The sequence below is a fragment of the Triturus cristatus genome, chromosome 5_2 (genome assembly GCF_964204655.1).
Source record: "Triturus cristatus chromosome 5_2, aTriCri1.1, whole genome shotgun sequence".
NCBI classification, from domain to species: Eukaryota; Metazoa; Chordata; class Amphibia; order Caudata; family Salamandridae; genus Triturus; species Triturus cristatus.
In genome coordinates, this window is record NC_140588.1 from 1,017,030,806 (window position 1) to 1,017,049,219 (window position 18,414).

Consider the following 18,414-nt stretch of genomic DNA (forward strand, 5'->3'; position numbering starts at 1 on the left):
TCGGTCAAGGCGATCTGCCAGTACCCAGACGTTAAATCAAACGTGCTGAGGAACCGGGCAGCCCCCAGCCGATCAATGAGCTCATCAGCTCTGGGGATGGGGTGCGCGTCAGTCTTCGTTACTGAATTGAGTCCTCTGTAGTCCACACAGAACCGGAGTTCAGGTGTGGCTCCCGGCGCAGCAGCTTTGGGGACCAAGACCACGGGGCTGGACCAAGGACTGCTGGAGGACTCAACCACCCCTAGCGCAAGCATTTTGGAGACCTCCTCCTTAATGCAAGCTCTGACCCTGTCAGTTACCCTGTAAGCCTTGTGCTTCACAGGGAAGCTGTCTCCTGTGTCCACATCATGGACGCACCAATCTGTGACACCAGGAACCAGGGAGAATCGGTCGGAAAACTGTCCCAGCAAGTGGCGGCAATCTTCCTGTTGTTCGGGCGTCAGGGTGGGTGAAAGGTTAACTCCATCCACTGACCCATCTTTCTCAGAGGCCACTAAGAGGTCAGGAAGAGGCTCGGTCTCCTCTTCTATTCCATCATCAGTGGCCAGCAGCATGCCCACTTCGGTCCTCTCTAAGTGGGGCTTAAGGCGGTTAACATGTAGGACCCTCAAAGGGTTCCTGGGAGTCTGCATGTCCACCAAGTAGGTGATAGGACTTTTGCGCTCCACAACCTCAAATGGACCTGTCCACTTATCCTGAAGTGCACAAGGCTCCACTGGGGCCAAGACCCACACCTTTTGTCCAGGTTGAAGCTCTACCATAGTGGCATTCCGGTCGTACCACCGCTTCATCTCCTCCTGGCTGGCTTCCAGATTTGCCTCAGCAAGTTGCCTGAAACGCCGAGTCTGGTTTCGGAAGGCCAGCATGTAACTATATACATTCTGGGGAGGTTTCCTGGGAGATTTCTCCCAGCCTTCCTTTACCAAACTCAGAGGTCCTCTTACCGGGTGACCATACAGAAGCTCAAAGGGGCTGAATCCTAGAGACTTCTGTGGCACCTCCCGGTAAGCGAAGAGCAGGCATGGCAAGAGGACGTCCCACTTACGCCTCATTGGACCGTCCAGGCCCATGATCATGCCTTTGAGGGTTCGGTTGAATCTCTCAACCAACCCATTTCCTTGGGGGTGGTAAGGGGTGGTGAACTTGTAAGTTACCCCACACTCCTTCCACAGGGATTTCATATATGTGGATATGAAATTGGTCCCCCTGTCGCTCACCACCTCTAGAGGGAATCCCACTCGGGAGAAAATTCCCATCAGTGCCCGTCCCACCACGGGGGCCGTCACTGTCCTCAGAGGGATGGCTTCAGGGTACCGGGTGGCATGGTCCACCAAGACCAGGATGAACCTGTTGCCCAGGGCTGTCTTGGGGTCCAGAGGCCCCACAATATCAATACCCACTCGTTGGAATGGCGTACCGACCACAGGGAAAGGTTGCAGAGGAGCCTTGTGCTTCCCTCCGCTCTTACCACTTGCCTGGCAAGTCTGACAGGTTCTGCAGTAGGAATCTGAATTCTTATGCATTTGGGGCCAGTAAAAGTGGGTGACAAGCCTGTCATAGGTCTTGTCCATCCCCAAATGTCCTGCTAAAGGCACATCGTGAGCCAGCCCCAGTAGGAAGGTTCTGAACTTCTGGGGTACCACCAGCACACGGGCTGACCCAGGTTCAGCAGCCTTAGGCTCGGAATACAGGAGGTCACTCTCCCAGTACACGTAGTGTGTTTTGGCCTGAACACCGTTGGCCTGGTCTGCAGCCTGTTGCCGCATACCCACGAGAGAAGGGCATTCTTTCTGCTCCCTGCAGAATTCCTCCCTGGAGGGACCTCCTTCTTGCTGCCAATGGGTCAGCTCAGGCAGATCTCCCAGTTCGGCAATCTGTTCCCCGGTAGGCTCCAGAGCATCCCCCTCAGGGTCTACTTCCTCCTGGGCCGTGTGAACTTCGGGGGCCGGTTTCCCGCGCCTCCTGCGCCTTCTCCCTAAGGCCGGTTCCTGGACCTCTCCCTCAGGCTCCAGGACCCTCTCAACACCCCTACTGGCTGCCATGGACCGGGTGGTCACGCACGCCCAGTCGGGTAGACCCACCATCCTCAGATGCGTGGTCTTCTCCACCTTTTCCCAAGGGGAACTCTCCAGGTCGTTCCCTAGCAGACAGTCTACAGGCATGTCAGTTCTCACAGCGACTTGTAGAGTACCAGAGACCTCCCCCCACTCAAAGGGAACTTGAGCCATTGGACAACGACTCTCTACGTTGTCAGCATTGACAACCCTACAGTAGGCATTGGGTACAATTTGCTCTTGAGACACCAGGTGTTGCCTCACCGAGGTCACGCTGGCTCCTGTATCTCTAAGAGCCTCAACCTTCTTTCCATTGATGGTCACCACTTGCCCATATTTCTTAGTGTTAGAGGGCAGGTAGGTTACAGGGACCATCTCACTGTCTCCTAGCGAGACTAGGGTCATCTGCCCGGGACCCCCACCCTCCTGGACTGCTACCTCCTCCCCAAAGTTAACACTAGCTACTTGCCGGGGTGGAGCACCAGTGGGTGCGGTCTTACCAAACAGGCGACACTTAGGATCAGAGGCAATGTGACCCGGGTCACCACACCTATAACAATTGAAGGGCCCCTTTGGAACAGGTCTACCTGTCGGGGCCCCGTTCTGCTGCGGGGGTGGGGGAGGCTGAGAACCCGTCTGCTGGTTCCCTTGGGAATTACTTTGGGGGCCTTTTTGGAACCCCTTCTGTTTACCCTTGTCCCCCCCACTCTTCTGCTGGGGACCCTGCCCACCTTTGGCGGAGTCTCCCACTTGACCCTTGTGGACCCTGGTGCTGAGCCAGCGGTCCGCCTCCTCAGCAAGCTTCCTCGGGTTGGACAGCTTGCTATCTATCAGGTGCTGGCGTAGCTCAGGAAAACATTGACTGGACAAGTGCTCCCATGCAATTAAATCAAGCAGCCCTTGATAATCATTCACTTTGCTACCCTTCACCCAACCATTCAGCGCTCTGCAGAAAAAGGTCACATACTCCACATACGTACTCTCAGGGATCTTCTTGGTCTCCCTGAACCTCTGTCTATATAGCTCAGGAGTTAACCCATACCTGGTCATTAAAGCTTCCTTCATATGGGGGTATGAGGTCTGGACTTCTAAGGGCAAATCTAACAGTGTGTCCCGCCCTTCCGCAAGGAACCTTCCCCACAACCCCGCTCCCCAGTCTTTCTCAGGGACCCGGTGTGAGGACATGGCCACCTCGTAGGCTCTAAACCACTGCCCTATGTCATCCTTTCTAAAATACTCCTTTACTACATCTTTGGGGATGTACACCTTGGACTCTACCTGCGCTGGTGGAGTGCTGCCACCAGAAGGAGCGGTGTCCAAACTTTTCGCCTTCAGCTCCAACTCCTTCAATCTTATATCATGATCCATTTGGCGTTGTTGTGCCTCCAGGGCCAACTTCTGCTTTTCCATTTCCATTTGTCCTGCCAACTTTGCCATCTCCATTGCATGCGCCCTGTCGGCTGCCCTGTCTGCCAGCTCCTCTGGCGACCGGACTCTGCTGGGCTCCTCAAGGTTGTCGGGTGGAACGATGTCCCCCGCATTCCGTGGGTCTCGTGACTCCTTCCAGGCTCTCAGCGCCTTGGCGTACTGGGTTCTCCTCTTGAATCCAGCATGGGGAACTCGGAATTTTACACTGTAGCCTTTCAATTGCTCTATCGTGTAGCCTTCCAGTCTCTCCCAATCCACCTCATCTATTCCAGAAATCACAGAGAGCGCTCTTCCAGCAGAGAGTGAGCCAGGCATGGTTGCAGTAATGGCAGATGTCTCAACAAAGTTCAACAAATAAAAACCTGTGGCTGCGTTATTTGGTCTGCTCTCACTATCTGGTGATTAATAATTCACTGTATGCAAATTACAAGTGCAAATCCGAAATCCCAACCGCTGCCAACAATGTTAGAGTCGGGGATCTCTGGTTGGCGCAAGGTTGCCCTTGTGTCAAGCAGGAACCCTCTCCTCCACGTCAGGGCGCAGGATAACCCCTCGCGAATGACCCTTGCTCACCCTCTAGGTGCGTGGCGTGAGCAGCCAAGGCGATTCCTCAGGCGTTGTTGGTTAAGCACTTACAATCATACACACAGTAAATACATCAATCCCCCCAGAAACGGACACCAGACTTGGATATATATAAAAATACGCTTCTTTATGTAAAAATAAGGATATATATCTCAGCAGACTTATCACAAGACCAATAACGTTTTCGCTATGCCACCAGGTTGTAAAGCGGGCAAATGTTCGTTGTTCGTAGCTTCAAATGGATACTTTGTAGTCTCTTGCAAATGTTACTTGTGGTTCCAGTACTCACAGAGATCGGCTCCTGCGAACGGGGAAATAAGGCGTTGCGGGCCCCGAGCCCGATACTGGAACTTCTTTCGTGATGTGGAGAGTCGGCACAGGTCGGTGCGACTCTCAACTTGGGAAGTGTTCTTGGGTCCTCAATCAGCAGGTGTGGGCACGTAGGCAGGCGCGGCCAGCGACCCTTTAGCACGGCGGTGCAGGAGGGTCTCCACAGCGGGGGCGGCGCGGCCTGAGATGTCCGGGGATAGCGAAGCGGGGTCGCAGGGCACGGTCAGTGCAGCTGGATGACCCGGCGTAGATCACAGTCGTCGGACGGCTTCCGGCGGGAGGGGTGATAGCGCGGTCAGCGCGCTCCAGTAGCAGGCGGTGACAGGGATGCAGGCGGCCTGGCCCGGGTACAGAGAGCGGCTCGGGACGGAGCGGGGCTCTCACGGGTTTGAGGCAGGCGAGCTTCTGAGTGTCACGGCCCTAGGAGGGGCGATGAGGGGCGCAGTCTCTTTCCAGCGGGATGCACACACGGCTCGAATTGGAGGACGAGCAAAAGCACAGAGAACCCACTGTTCCTGGGGTTCAGTTCAGGGGGCAAGCTCAGATCAAGCCCTTGGAGAATGTTCAAGCACAAAGTAGCAAAGTCTTTTCAGTAAGTCTCTTCCTCTCCTTTCTCAGCAAGGCAAGCAGCAGGCCAGCTCCTCCGGCGTCTTCTTCTCCTTCTAGTCGGGCAGAGGTTCTTTGTGGTAAACAGGATTCTGATTTCTTAGGAGCCAGGCTCCTACTTTTATACCATGATTCTTTTGTTCTTTAGCGCCAGGGGGCCTAGGCCTGGCTCAGTCCAGTTCTGGAGCACTTTGTTATGGTGACTCTGCTCTTTCCTTTCAGCAGCAGGGCAGAGACATCAGCCGCCCCACAGGGGGCGGCGCCGGCTTTGTGGTGGCAGAGCACACGGCTATTCAAGAGTCAAGGTGTACTCCTCCCACCCATCCAGGTGTCACCTCTCTACCCACCACCTGGCAGCCAACCTGTCTCTGGGGATCCCCCCACCCTGCTCCTTACTGTTGCCAGGCAGAACACACACACACAGCAGAGGCGGACTGAGATGGTCAGGTCAGTAAATACTAACTTTCTAAAAGTAGCATTTACAAACCCAGGATACTAAAATAAACTTGACTACAAGAAGTATTTTATTATCCTGAGTTCAGGCATACTAAACTTGACACTTCTACCATGCTCCCTGAGTCCACTGGGGTCACAGCGTTGGCGTGATCCCGGCAGCCCATTCTGGCCTATGGAGAGCAGGTAGCCTTCAATAGTGAAGAACGAAAATGGCTGTAATTCACTACTAAGACATGCCACACACATCAGGGCATGTCCTACCTTATGCCTGCAATGCACCCTGCCCTTGGGCCTACCAGAGGGGTGGCTAATATGTAGGTAAGGGAAGGTTTAGGGACGGGCAAGTGGGGGCACTTGCGCAGTCAGCGCGACGGTCCCGGACCGCGCACAGGGTCTGCGGTGGCAGACCCTAGACACACTTTACAAGGCCGCTTCCGTGGGTGGCGCAACCAGCGCTGCAAGCCCACCAGCAGCATTGGCATTCACAAGCCCTGGCACCCCTGGTGCACTTTACTGGGGACTGACAGTGAATCCAATAAACCAATCATGGACATCAATTACAGGTACACTTTACCTCGGGAGCACTTGCACTGCGGCACGGATTAGCCGTGGCGCAGTGCCCTGAGCGGACAACACCAGCAAAACAATCGAGGCACACCATCAAAAAGTGGAAGGGAAACTCACGCCAAGGTGCCAGGTCTAACAACGCGTGAGTGTTTCCACTCTGCACCTGAATCCCGTGGGCCTCCCACTTCCTAACTGTTGGTAGTGTAGTGTAGCCCCAGCAATTCCCTAGGCCTAGGCCTATCCTATTTCCGTGACAGTGGTCCTTATATCACTTCTTTAGTATATGGTTTGCGTGGCCCCTAGGGCCTAACTGTATTATTTACCTGTGTGACTTAATGTATGCTTGAATAAGACTGTGTTGTACTTACCTCGAATCTCATAAAGAGTGCTGAGGGTTTGACTAGAATAAATACACTTTATTTTATATATATATATCTGTTGTGGTGTCCTTTCATTTGGTATTCAAGGGATTATATATGGTATCACAGCTGGCTTCACATGCCATTGAGAGTTTAGCCTAAGACTGCTCTTGTCCATGCTACCACTAGGATAGCTGGTCTATAAGGTTGACTTTACAACCAATCACCATAAGGGTTGTTTGGACCGATATAAGATGTACACTAGAACTAGTGACATCATACATCAGGCCAACTTCTCACACTGGCAAAATAACCCTTTAGGCAGGCTGAAAGATTCCTTTTTAATCCATGTAAGTCACCTATAGGGTGGACCCTAAATACCCCATCTGGCAGGGTGCAGTGTATTTAAAAATGAAGACATGTACTTTAAGTTTTATATGTCCTGGTAGTGAAAAAATCTTAAAATTAATTTTTCACTACTGCAAGGCAAGCCTCTCCCACAGGGTATCATTGGGTTAACTTTTACATTTAACAAGTGATAACTTTCAATTAGGAACGGGGGAATGTCACGTTTGGTGTCTAAGGAATTGTAATTTAAACCCTCTTTAATGGGAAAGATGGATTTTAAGTCATAATTCTGAAAATGCCATCGTTATAAAGTTGAGATGTTCTTGTCCCAACCATTTGGTGCCTGTGGTGTGTATCCTGGGTCACATGACTATGAGTATCAGGTAGCAGGTCTTTCTGTATTGCTCACAGACAGTGAAACAAAGGGGGAATAGGTGATGGCAGGATGGGCCATCTCTGGCTTGACAGGGGGGCAGAGCAATCATGTACCACACTTGCACATCACACAGGCTCTGCTTGATCACACTCACAATGGATTCAACACTAGTCTTTAGTGTCCCCAGGTAAGCAGGGGCCAGAAAAGGGTGGTGAAAAATTCCAGACACCTCTAGGGGTGGAACCCTTGAGAAACATCTCCTACTTCAAAGCTGGTACCAAGGTTAAATAGTGTTTAACTCTTCACTACACCTCTGGACTCGTGGATAGTACAGAAGAAGGGCTGCTGGGCTGCTCTGCTGCCAGACTGCCTGCTACCCTGCAGCCCTGTTACTCTGCTGCCCTTCTGCATACTTGCTGAGAAGGAAGACTAGTCATGCACCCTTCATCCCAAAACAAAGTGACTCCAAGGGCTAGCTGACTGACCTCCTTTTCCTAGCTACATGAGCATAAAGGACATAACAAGCTCTAGGGGGCACCCTGCATCTGCTCAGCTTACCTGCTGTCTGGAACTGCAACTGAACCTGCAACCGTACCTGCCTGTACCCTGCTGTCCTCTACTGGAGTGAGTTTCTTAGTACTGTATTCATACTGTATTTTTGGGGCACCTTTCAGCCTGAGCAAGGGGGGGGAGCCCTGTCATTACCCATGGGCACTCACATGCTATCTAAAATTCTTTTCCGCAATCTAATTTAACATCTTGCACTATGCAGTTTACTCACTCAGCACCTTGCTTTTATCCTCTTCTCTCGCATCAGTTTTAGTTTAATTAACATCTTTTTAATCAAAACTAATCTCACCCCCCAGTCTGTTATGGAGTGTACCTCGAGTTTTAGCAACAATGTTAATGGCAGAGTAAAGACCTACTCTTTTTTTACAGTTGTATCTGGGTGCGAATGGCAATTTCTAATGTTCTGTACATAAACTGTTATGTTTTTTTATGAACGAAATAATAAATTAACATTGACATTGATTTCCTGATACCTGAGAGGTGCCCCCTTGGTGTGGCATCAGTTGACCTCACCTTTCAAAGATAGGTAAAACCCTGAAGTTTTGGACTCTTTGAAAGTGCAAACGGGCCTTGTCGTGCCAAAATCTTACCGACCACACTACCCACCAATGCAAACCTGACTCTTTGCACCACAGGGACCACAGGCGAAACCCAGCAATGAGAGATCTGCACTACATCAACGATAGCCCCCAGTGACCGCCAATACAAATCTCGAGCAACGACTATCTGCTTTAATCATCATGATCTTCGTGCTACAGAAATGACCATTCACGAGGCCTAGCCTGCTCTTCAAATCAGCGACGACCATCCGCAATGCTCTCCCTGCTTCTCCCAACCTCCTCCACTATGAGCGGAACTCTTTGCGCTGAACTTTTTCAGCTGGATTAACCAGGTCCCTCTGTCCAGCCCACACTCCACTGCTGTCAGCCTGAACTTGGGACTTTCACATGGTGTCGCACGCCCAGATAACCGCGGGAGGCGCTTTGTATGTTTAGGTGCTATACTTATCTTAAGTCTTTGAAATTGCATATCTCCTGTTCTACTGATTTGATGTTTGTCATTTTTGTTTCAAATTATTTATTATTTTTACCCTGCTTTTTAGATTGGTATGGAAGTTTTCTTGTGTTGTGGTTTCACTATTTTACTGTTTGAAGTGCTGGATAAATACTTTACACATTGCCTGACTGCTTTTGTGCCAAGCCACCAGAGGGTTCAGCACCGGCTTATTTGGGGGTTGCTTGTGTTTTACCATGACAAGAATTATGGTTGCTGCATGAGTAGTTTTTCACCAACCTCAACCAGTAACCTACGTTCCTACATTCTTGTTCCGCGGTGAGATTAGGATTCGTGTTTGTGTAGTGCCATACAGTGATTTTATGTTACACTAAAATCTTACATAAATAATTCAACATCAATTTGGTCCTTTTTTTAATTCTCCTTTTTTCTCTCAATTGGTCTTTTTTTTTTTAAACTGATTTCTACCTCACCTTCATAACCTTGGGGATCTTTTGTTGTTGCATCTATGATACCTTGCCAGAATGGAAAAGGATCCCACCTGCTTACGATATTGCAATCTGAGGACACTGCAGAAGTTCTGCAAGAAGAGGGAGCTTGCCGTGAAGAAGGGTCCGCTAAGCAAGACCTTTGGGATGCCTTGCTTGATCTTGAAGTTGCACACTAGTGGGGGAACCTACCAGAGGACCAAGGGGATGATGACTGTGAGACGGTTGATGAGAAGGAGGAGGAGGGAAATGACTTAGCGAATGCTGCAGAAGAGAGAGGGGGGACCCGAGAGAGTAGATCCCCTGCTGGACTCCCTGCTGGAAACAGTGTCTCCTCTCACAACCTGTCTCCTGAAGAGTTGAAGGACAGGCTGAGAGGGATTTGATGCTGCAGCTATCATGACTAGCTGCAAAAGAGAGAAGTGCTGAGGCAGAAAAAGTATGAGCGGAGGAAAGGCTGAGATGGAAAGAACCTTGGAGGATCTAAAAAAAATTTGTTGGCTCATGAACTGAGTCTAAAGGAGCAGGGGGCATATGTATCAACATCACCATTTGCGATTCTCAAATAGCGATTGTTAAGGAATCGCTATTTGAGAATTGCAAAACGGGATGTATTTAAAAAATCGCAAACTTTTTGCGATTTCTTAAAATTCCTTAATTGCGATTAGCAAATTGCAAAATCGCAATTAAGGAATACCTGGCCATTCATTTCTATGGGCCAGGAGACCCATAGGAATGAATGGGAAGTAATTCTCAAATAGTGAATTCGCAATTTGCTAATTGCTATTTGAGAATAATTTCAAAGGTGCAAGGGTGTCATGATGACACCCTGATGCACCCCTGAAATGAGCATGTGTGTGCATATGGCGCACATACATGCCCTAAGGGCATGTAGGAGCGTCACGTGGCACTTTGCAAAATTAAAAATAGTGCATTTTGAAAGGAAATCGCAAATTACCACCAACTGGAAGTTGGTGGTAATTTGCGATTTCTTAAGGATAATTCGCACAACTTGGGTGCTTTTTACATATCATTTAAGAAATCGCAATGTGCGATTTCTTAAATGATTACGCAAAATTAAGAAATCGCTAAATTAGCAATTCCTTAATTTTGCGATGGGATTTTGCTTAATACATCCCGTTTTGCGAATTTTTACTCGCAAACGCTGTATTTTGCGACTCGCAGCGTTTGCGAGTAAAAATTAGCTTGATACATATGCCCCCTGGACTTGAAGTCCAAACAACTGTCAGAGTCCAGCATTAATGGTGACAGCGACACAGAAGTGTCCAAAGTAGATCAAGGAGTCCACATGCCTAAATAACTGGTGTACAGATTTGATGTGGGGATGATATTGAGAGGTAGTTTGCAGCCTACCGGGTAGCCCTTAGTATACAGAGGGACCCAGGCGAGGTTTTGAGGGGTCAGGCAGTCTGTGGAGACACATGGCAGCTGTAGGGAGGGATATCCTGTTGGCTTTAGAAGTGGCTGGCCAGATGTCCCACACCCCAATGAAAGCAACCCTTTTCGCTAAGTTTAGTCTCACACCAGAGGATACCGCTTGTGGTTTAGTGACAGTCACAGACGGATTTGCCAGTCTTGGGTAGATATTCTTGATTTCTCCAGTAAAGTACTAAATGGTTGGGTGAAGGGCAGCCAAGTGAGTAGTTATGAAGGGCTGTATCATCTAATTTTGGGAGAGCACAAGCTCAGTAACTGTTTCACAGAGTTATTCCAATACCTGGTTGACTGCACGCTCACTGACCCCAGGGAGTTGCAATGGAGGCAGACCTCTGGGTTAGTTCCAGAGTGTCTGGGAAGGTACCTTAGAGTGATCCGGAGGACGGTGGTTCAGGTTTTTCACAACAGAGTGAGGAGGAGGCAGACAGTGACCCAGACAGGTCCAGAATAGTGTGGGGGGGGGAGGGGTCCCATACTCCTTCTAAGATTAGGGGTGGAGGTTCTGGTAGGCAGAGGACCAGGGTGCCCCATTTCCAACCCCAGTCCTTTGATTGCTCCTGGTGGGGGCACAGGCAAGGGGACCTGCTCTGTACCAAGAGACCATCCACTAAAGGGAGCAACACTGTGTCTAGGAGCTGGGAGGGGCAGCTTCCCTGGGTGCCCTGAAAGCTCTGTCTTCAGGGGGAACCACTCCAAAATGAAGGGTACAGAGGCCTAGATGATGGGGCAGGTGGATGAAGGACTCACCCCTGACACCTGTTCTGCCTCAAGGTACAGACACTTGGTTGAAAAGCTAGTCTCAAGATACCACACTTCAGCTGGTAGGTAGAGTGGAAGTAGGCTGTTTCCCCCACTCTGAGAAACCTCCGATAACACTTAGGAGTCCATCGGGAACTCCTTGCAGGCCCAAGACTGGAAGAGTGGCCTTACTAATGTCTCTGCTTTGACCGGGACCAGCTCTTGACACTGACAGCTGTCTGTGGCCTCTGTTGGTTACTGTCCTTATGGGCAGAATTTTCCTTGGGTTGGGGACAGAAGTCTGATGCATGGGGTGGAAAGACCACATACCTTTGTTGGCCATGGTGGTACTCTCTGACAACTGTGATGTATCTGTGAGCAAGTTACGGTTAGGTGCGGCACAGATGGGGTCCAAAAGTGAGGACTGACATAGAACTGAGAAGTGCCACATAATTAGCAGGTCTTTATCCATGTCTGATCAACTAAGCAGAGAAGCCCATCAAGGTATATATTAGTCTACCCCGGCTTTTAGATGAAGTCGGGGTTAATGTTGGACTTGGTCATTTCTGCAAGGTCATCCCCTTACTTTTTGCCTTCACCCTCCTGTTTTCTCAACCTGTTTTTGTTGGCTGTTAGTATGCTGCACACTTTACCCCTACTAACCAGCTCTAACAGGTTTGTGCTCTTGCCATTAAACATATGGAAATTGGCTTACACCCAATTGGCACATTTGAATTACTTGCATGTCCCTAGTAAACTGGTACTACATGTACCCAGAGCCTGTAAATTGAATGCTACTAGTGGTCCTGCAGCACTGATTGTGCCACCTACTAATGTAGCCCTTTAAACATGTCTCTGATCTGCCATTGCAGTCTGTGTGTGCAGTTTTAGAATGCCATATTAACCTGGCAGAATATACCTTTTTCCTAGCCTAGACGTTTCTTTTTAATACTCATAAGTTACCCCTACGGTAGGTCCTAAATAGCCCATAGGGCCGGGTGCAGTGTATTTAAATAGTTGAACATGTACTTTTATGCTTTACGTGTCCTGGTAGTGAAGAACTCTCAAAATTAACTTTTCACTTACTTCAACGCCTGCCTCTCTGATAGGATACTATTGGGTTAACGTATTATATTTAATAAGCAATAACTTTCATTTGGGAGATGGTAGCAATGTCGGGTTTGTTGTCTAAGTAATTATAATGTAAAACCCTTTTTAAAGGTAAAGCAGGAATTTAAGTCAAAATTCTGAAAATGTCACTTTTAGAAAGTTGGCATTTTCTTGACCCAACCATTTAGTGCCTACAGCCTTTATCTTGAGTCACATGACTGGGTGTAGTTGGCAGTTGGTCGTTATGTATTTCCCCCAGACAGTGGGATAAAGGAGGGATATGTGCTGGCAGGATGGGCCATCTCTGACTTAAAAAGGGGTGGAGCCAGTGCTTAATTTAAGTAGGTGGTTTCCAGTGCTCGGCACCAGCACTTAGTTGTCAACACCGGTGCTTGTGACAGGCTGCCACAAGGTGGTGCTGTCTAGCTAATTTAGAGGTGACCACAACAACAGTTTATTATTAAATCAATATACATTAAAAATGACTATTACCAGCCGCCCAAGCCATTATTATAGTTTTGAGGGCCTGAAATAGTCCTATTTGTGACACTTGTAGAAATATGATGGTTAATAGTTGCATTGTTACTATCACTGGCGGAAAGGTAGAGGCAATGTGTGTTGCAAGCTATAGGGGACTCTAGATTGGAGCCCTGGCACTTGCTGTGTTTACAAATTATGCACTGGGTGGAGCCGTTACTTACTACACATGCACATCACAAAGGCTCTGTTTGAGCACACTCACAAATGATTTGAAACTAGTCTTTTGTTTCCAGAGACAGGCTGATCCCAGGGCAGGGTCACAGGAAATTCCAGGCACCTTCGAAGGTGGAACCCTCTAGTAAGTTCTCCTACTTCCAACCTGGGGACCAGGGATAAATAGTGGGATTTATCTTGTGTTGTGTTTTCACTTTATTACTTTTGAAATGCTGCACAAATACTTTACACATTGCTTCTAATTTAAGCCCGACTGCTTTCATTCCAAGCTACTAGATGGTTCAGCACAGGTTCTTTAGGGTTTGCTTGTGTTTCACACTGACAATCATTTTGGTTGCTGCTTGAGTAGGGTTTCACCTCCTCAACCAGTAACCCGATTTCCTACACTGGCATCTGTTGACTGGTCTTGACAACACAGCTTCAAGAACAGCATAAAGAACTTGTGTTATTTCTGTCTTTTTGGACAGCGTAAGTGAACAGGGTTCACATGCTATATAGGCTTCTGTTCCCTTCAAAGGTATCCATTTCTCAACGTGACTCTCCATCCTTGTGTCTAATGGACAAAATGAACTTTACTCATGGAACCGATTGCTGCTCCCACATCCAGTGTTGGATGAAGGGATGTTCATGACTGATGGGAGTTATTGGAGTAAACAAAGCGAGAGAAAGGGAAATTGAAGCAGAGCCACTCTTAGTCCCCTTATCAAATATCAATAAACAATGAAAGAGTGATTCCGACTGGTTGATTTGAACAAGGCAAAAGGAGGCACATATGTGTTTAAGAAGAACCCTCACTCTCCAACCTGGTTGGTGACATGCTTCATCATAGTATTCCCACCCGAGGAGCCGAAAGCCTCTTGGGTGTGCTACAACGCATAATTACAGCGGAGCAGGTTTTATTTGAATTAGTGAAAGTGAGTGAACAATAACACTGCGAGTATTAAAATTGCCCTTACCCATCCTAAATAATTTTTAATATTGGAGAAGTAAGACAAGATTAAAAAAGGCGACCAATGGCATCCTTTACGTGAGTAAGTGATTGTGGCCGGTCTTCTTGTTTCAGCCTCACTATGCAGATTTGCGAGGCTTTCATCAGGACTAGGAGTGCCACGTAGGGTATGCACACGCTAAGGTGCACCCTCTCCTGTGACAGTTAGAGCACACTGTCACCCGGGATAGCATCTTGGTGATGAGCAGGTGTGAGTGAACTGGGTGTCTCCAACGAGTAGCTCGTGAGCTACCAGTAGCTCTCCAGCTAAACGTGAGTAGCTCTCCGGTGTGCAGCCCAGTCTACAGCTATCGAAGCTCACTAGGATAGGGTGTAGAGTGTATATAGGTGCTCATATAGTATTCACACTAAATTCTACTATGGTTCAAGAATAAATGGTGCATCCAAAAAAGGAGAGAAGACACCCTACACTCTCCAAAACTCAATCGAGGATTGATTACAACATTCACAATTTTTCAGCGCACTCGTAATGAATACAATAAAAGAGAAATCTTAGTCAGATAATAATGCAAACAAATAGATTGAGTTCTTGTTAATCTTCTTCTTTAATTTTCAAATCCTCCAATCCCTTGTGCCAACACGTTTCGTCGTATATAGCAATAAACCTACGACTTCCTCAGGGCTGGAAGTAATACAGAATTCAAGGTTGTGATAACAGTCAAAGTACAAGTTTCATAAATCCAAGAAACCCAAAACATTGCACCCAGTGCAAAGGGCTATTCAAAGAAAACTGTTTGTGAATATTATGAGTATCAAAATAGATAATAATCTCATTAGCAAATTAATAAGAGAATGACTAATTAAACTCCATTGGCATCCAATCCAGAGAGATAAAAACATTTTTATCACTCTGGATTGGATGCCAATGGAGTTTAATTAGTCATTCTCTTATTAATTTGTTAATGAGATTATTATCTACTTTGATACTCCTAATGTTCATGAACAGCTATCGAAGCTGTTGCTTGGTTGAATAATTACATGTATACCAAAGTTAACCCTTTTGCTGATAGGCCTTCCCCCCCCTGGTGCTAAGTTTGACTATTTGGGGTAGTTCGCCCTTAGGCCCCTGTAACTTTTTGACCACATAAGGTATCCACGCAAAATTTGCTCCCTTTTCTTCCAACATCATAGGCATTTTAAAGGTTCCCAGGGTTTGTGGATTTCCATGGAGGGAACCCAGAAATTAGCCAAAATACAGCTACATTTTTTTTGGGGGGGGATGGGGAACAAGTGCTGTAGAAGAAAGTGTCTGGTGTTTCCCCTGCAAATGGTATCAAAAAAGGGGTTGAGGTGCTGAAATCATCATCTTCCCAACTTTCAGGGACAAGCAGAGTTTTGTCATAAAACCAAACATTTTTACACAGTTTTGGCATTTTACTGGGACGTAGCCTATTTTTGCTCCTTTTTGTGCTTTCCACCTCCTTCCAGTTAGTAGTAGAAATGGGTGTGAAAGCAATAATGGATCCTGGAAAGCTATACATTTCTGAAAAGTATATGAAATTCTAAAATCAGCACGTGGTCATTTGTGTAAATTATTCAAGGTTTTATTTATAGAAACTAACGTTTTCAACTGTAACTTCTTCTAAATATCAAAGACACCTATGTATTTCTGAAATGGAAACAAAATATACAGTTTATAAACAGTAGCTATTTGCACATCTCCAGAATTGTGGTTACCCATACTAGCCTGTGAATTGTAGGACATTTTTCAAAGTGACTTCTTTTTTACACATTGTCTTACATTAGGGAGGCAGAAATGCCTAGAAAGTCGCTCTAAAATTCTGAGTTTCCCTAAGTCTCCCGATAAAAATGGTACCTCACTTGTGTGGGTGGGCCTAGTGCCCGCGACAGGAAAAGGCCCAAAACACAATGTGGACACATTTTTGCAGTGAAAACTGACCTATTTTGATAAAGTGCCTAGCTGTAGATTTGGAACTCTAGCTTTGCCGGCACCTTGGGAAACCTAGCAAACCTATACATTTTTAAAAACTAGACACTCAAGGGAATCCAGGAGGGGTGACTTGTGTGGCTTTCACCAGGTTCTGTTACCCAGAATCTCCTGCAAACCTCAAACTTTTGCATTTTGCTCATATTTATGTGATGGAAAGTTCTGGGATTTGTGTGGATTCACAAAATTCCATCCTCCCTGCATTGCCCCAGCTCTTCCGATAAAAATGGTACCTCACTTGCGTGGGTGGGTCAAGTACCCGCGACAGGCAAGGGCCCAAACCGTATTGAGGAGACATCAAAATAACTTATCACAAAATGACCTGGTCGTTTTGTCCCGGGCTCGGCAGCCATCTAGGGAAACTTGCCAAACCCACAAATTTCTGAAAACTAGACACCCAGGGGAGTCCAGTGAGCTATGAATTGCATGACAAAAATCACTTTTTTTTCTCAAATTTCTGTGTGGGGAAGCTGTGGGATCTCCGAGCTGACACAAATTTCCTACCACTCAGCGTTCCCCCAGGTCTCCCGATAAAACGTATACCTCACTCGTGTGGATGGGCCAAGTACCCGCAGCATACAAGGGCCCAAAACGTATTGAGGAGCCATCAAAATTACCTAGCATCAACACGACCTGGGTTTTCAAGGGGGGTCATCTGAGTTTTTGGCCCCAGGCTCGGCGGCCATCTAGGGAAACCTACCAAACCCACAATTTTTTTTAAACTAGACACCTTGGGGTGTCCAGGGAGGTATGAATTGCGTGGACCTCTTCAAACGTTTTCCTACCCATAATCCCCTGCAAACCTCAAATTTAGCTGACAAATTCACTTTTTTTATCAAATTTCTGTGTGGGAAAGTTGTGGGATCATCCGGGCTGACACAAATTTCCTACCAACCAGCGTTCCCTTAGGTGCCCCGATAAAAATGGTACCTCACTGGTGTGGGTGGCCCAAGTACCTGCAACAGGCAAGGGCCTAAAATATACTGAGGAGACATCAAAATTACCTATCACAAAACAACCTAGTTTTGGAAGAGGGGTCACCTGGGTTTTTGGGTATAGACTTGGTGGCCATCTAGGGAAACCTACCAAACCCACATATCTTTGAAAACTAGACACCTGGGAGATTCCAGGAAGGTATGGCTTTCATGGATCCCCCAAAGTGTTCCTACCTAGAATCCCCTGGAAACATCAAATCTAGCTGAAAAAAATCTAATTTTTTTTTTTTAAATTCGGTGTGGGAAAGTTGTGGGATCACTGGGCTGAAACAAAGTTCCTACCAATCAGTGTTCCTCCAGGCCTACTGATAAAAATGATACCTCACTCGTGTGGGTGGCCCAAGTACCCACGACAGGCAAGTGCCCAAAACATATGAAAGAGACATCAAAATTACCTATCACAAAACTACCTGGTTTTTCAAGGGGGACACCTGCGTTTCTGTTCCCGGGCTCAGCAGCCATCTAAGGAAACCTACCAAACCCACACATTTCTAAAAACTAGACACCAGGGGAGTCCACGGAGGTATGGCTTGCGTGGATCCTCCAATGTTTTCCTACCCAGAATCCCATGCAAATCTGAAATTTAGCTGAAAAAAACACTTTTTTCTCAAATTTCTGTGTGGGAAAGTTGTGGGATCACCGGCTGACACAAATTTCCTATTTCCCTGGGTCTACAGAAAAAAATAATACTGCACTCGTGCGGGTGCCCAAGTACCTGCGACAGACGAGGGCCCAAAACATATTGAGGAGACATCAAAATTATATATCACAAAATGACCTGGTTTTGCAAATGGGGTCACCGGGATTTTTGGGCCCGGGCTCGGCGGCCATCTTGGGAAACTACCAAACCCACACATTTCTGAAAACTAGACACCCAGGGGAGTCCAGCGAAGTATGGTATGCGTGGACCCCCCAACGTTTTCCTACCCAGAATACCCTGCAAATTTAGCTGAAAAAAACACATTTTCCAAATATTTTTGTGTGGAATCACCATGCCGGCGCAAATGTCTTACCCCACAGCGTTCCACTTAGTCTCCCAAGTAAAATGATACCTCACACAAAATGTGAAAAGAAGAAAAAATATAAAAATAAAATGTGCCAAAAAATGTATCACATTTCTGGTTTTGTATTGTATAGCACATTTTTTATGTACCAGTGTATTGTTCTGAGCGTTTGTCTTAATTGTTTTACTATTTATAAATTGAATAACATTGATATAATTTTCTAATTCCTTTTGATATGGTTTTTTCTATTTTTCTAT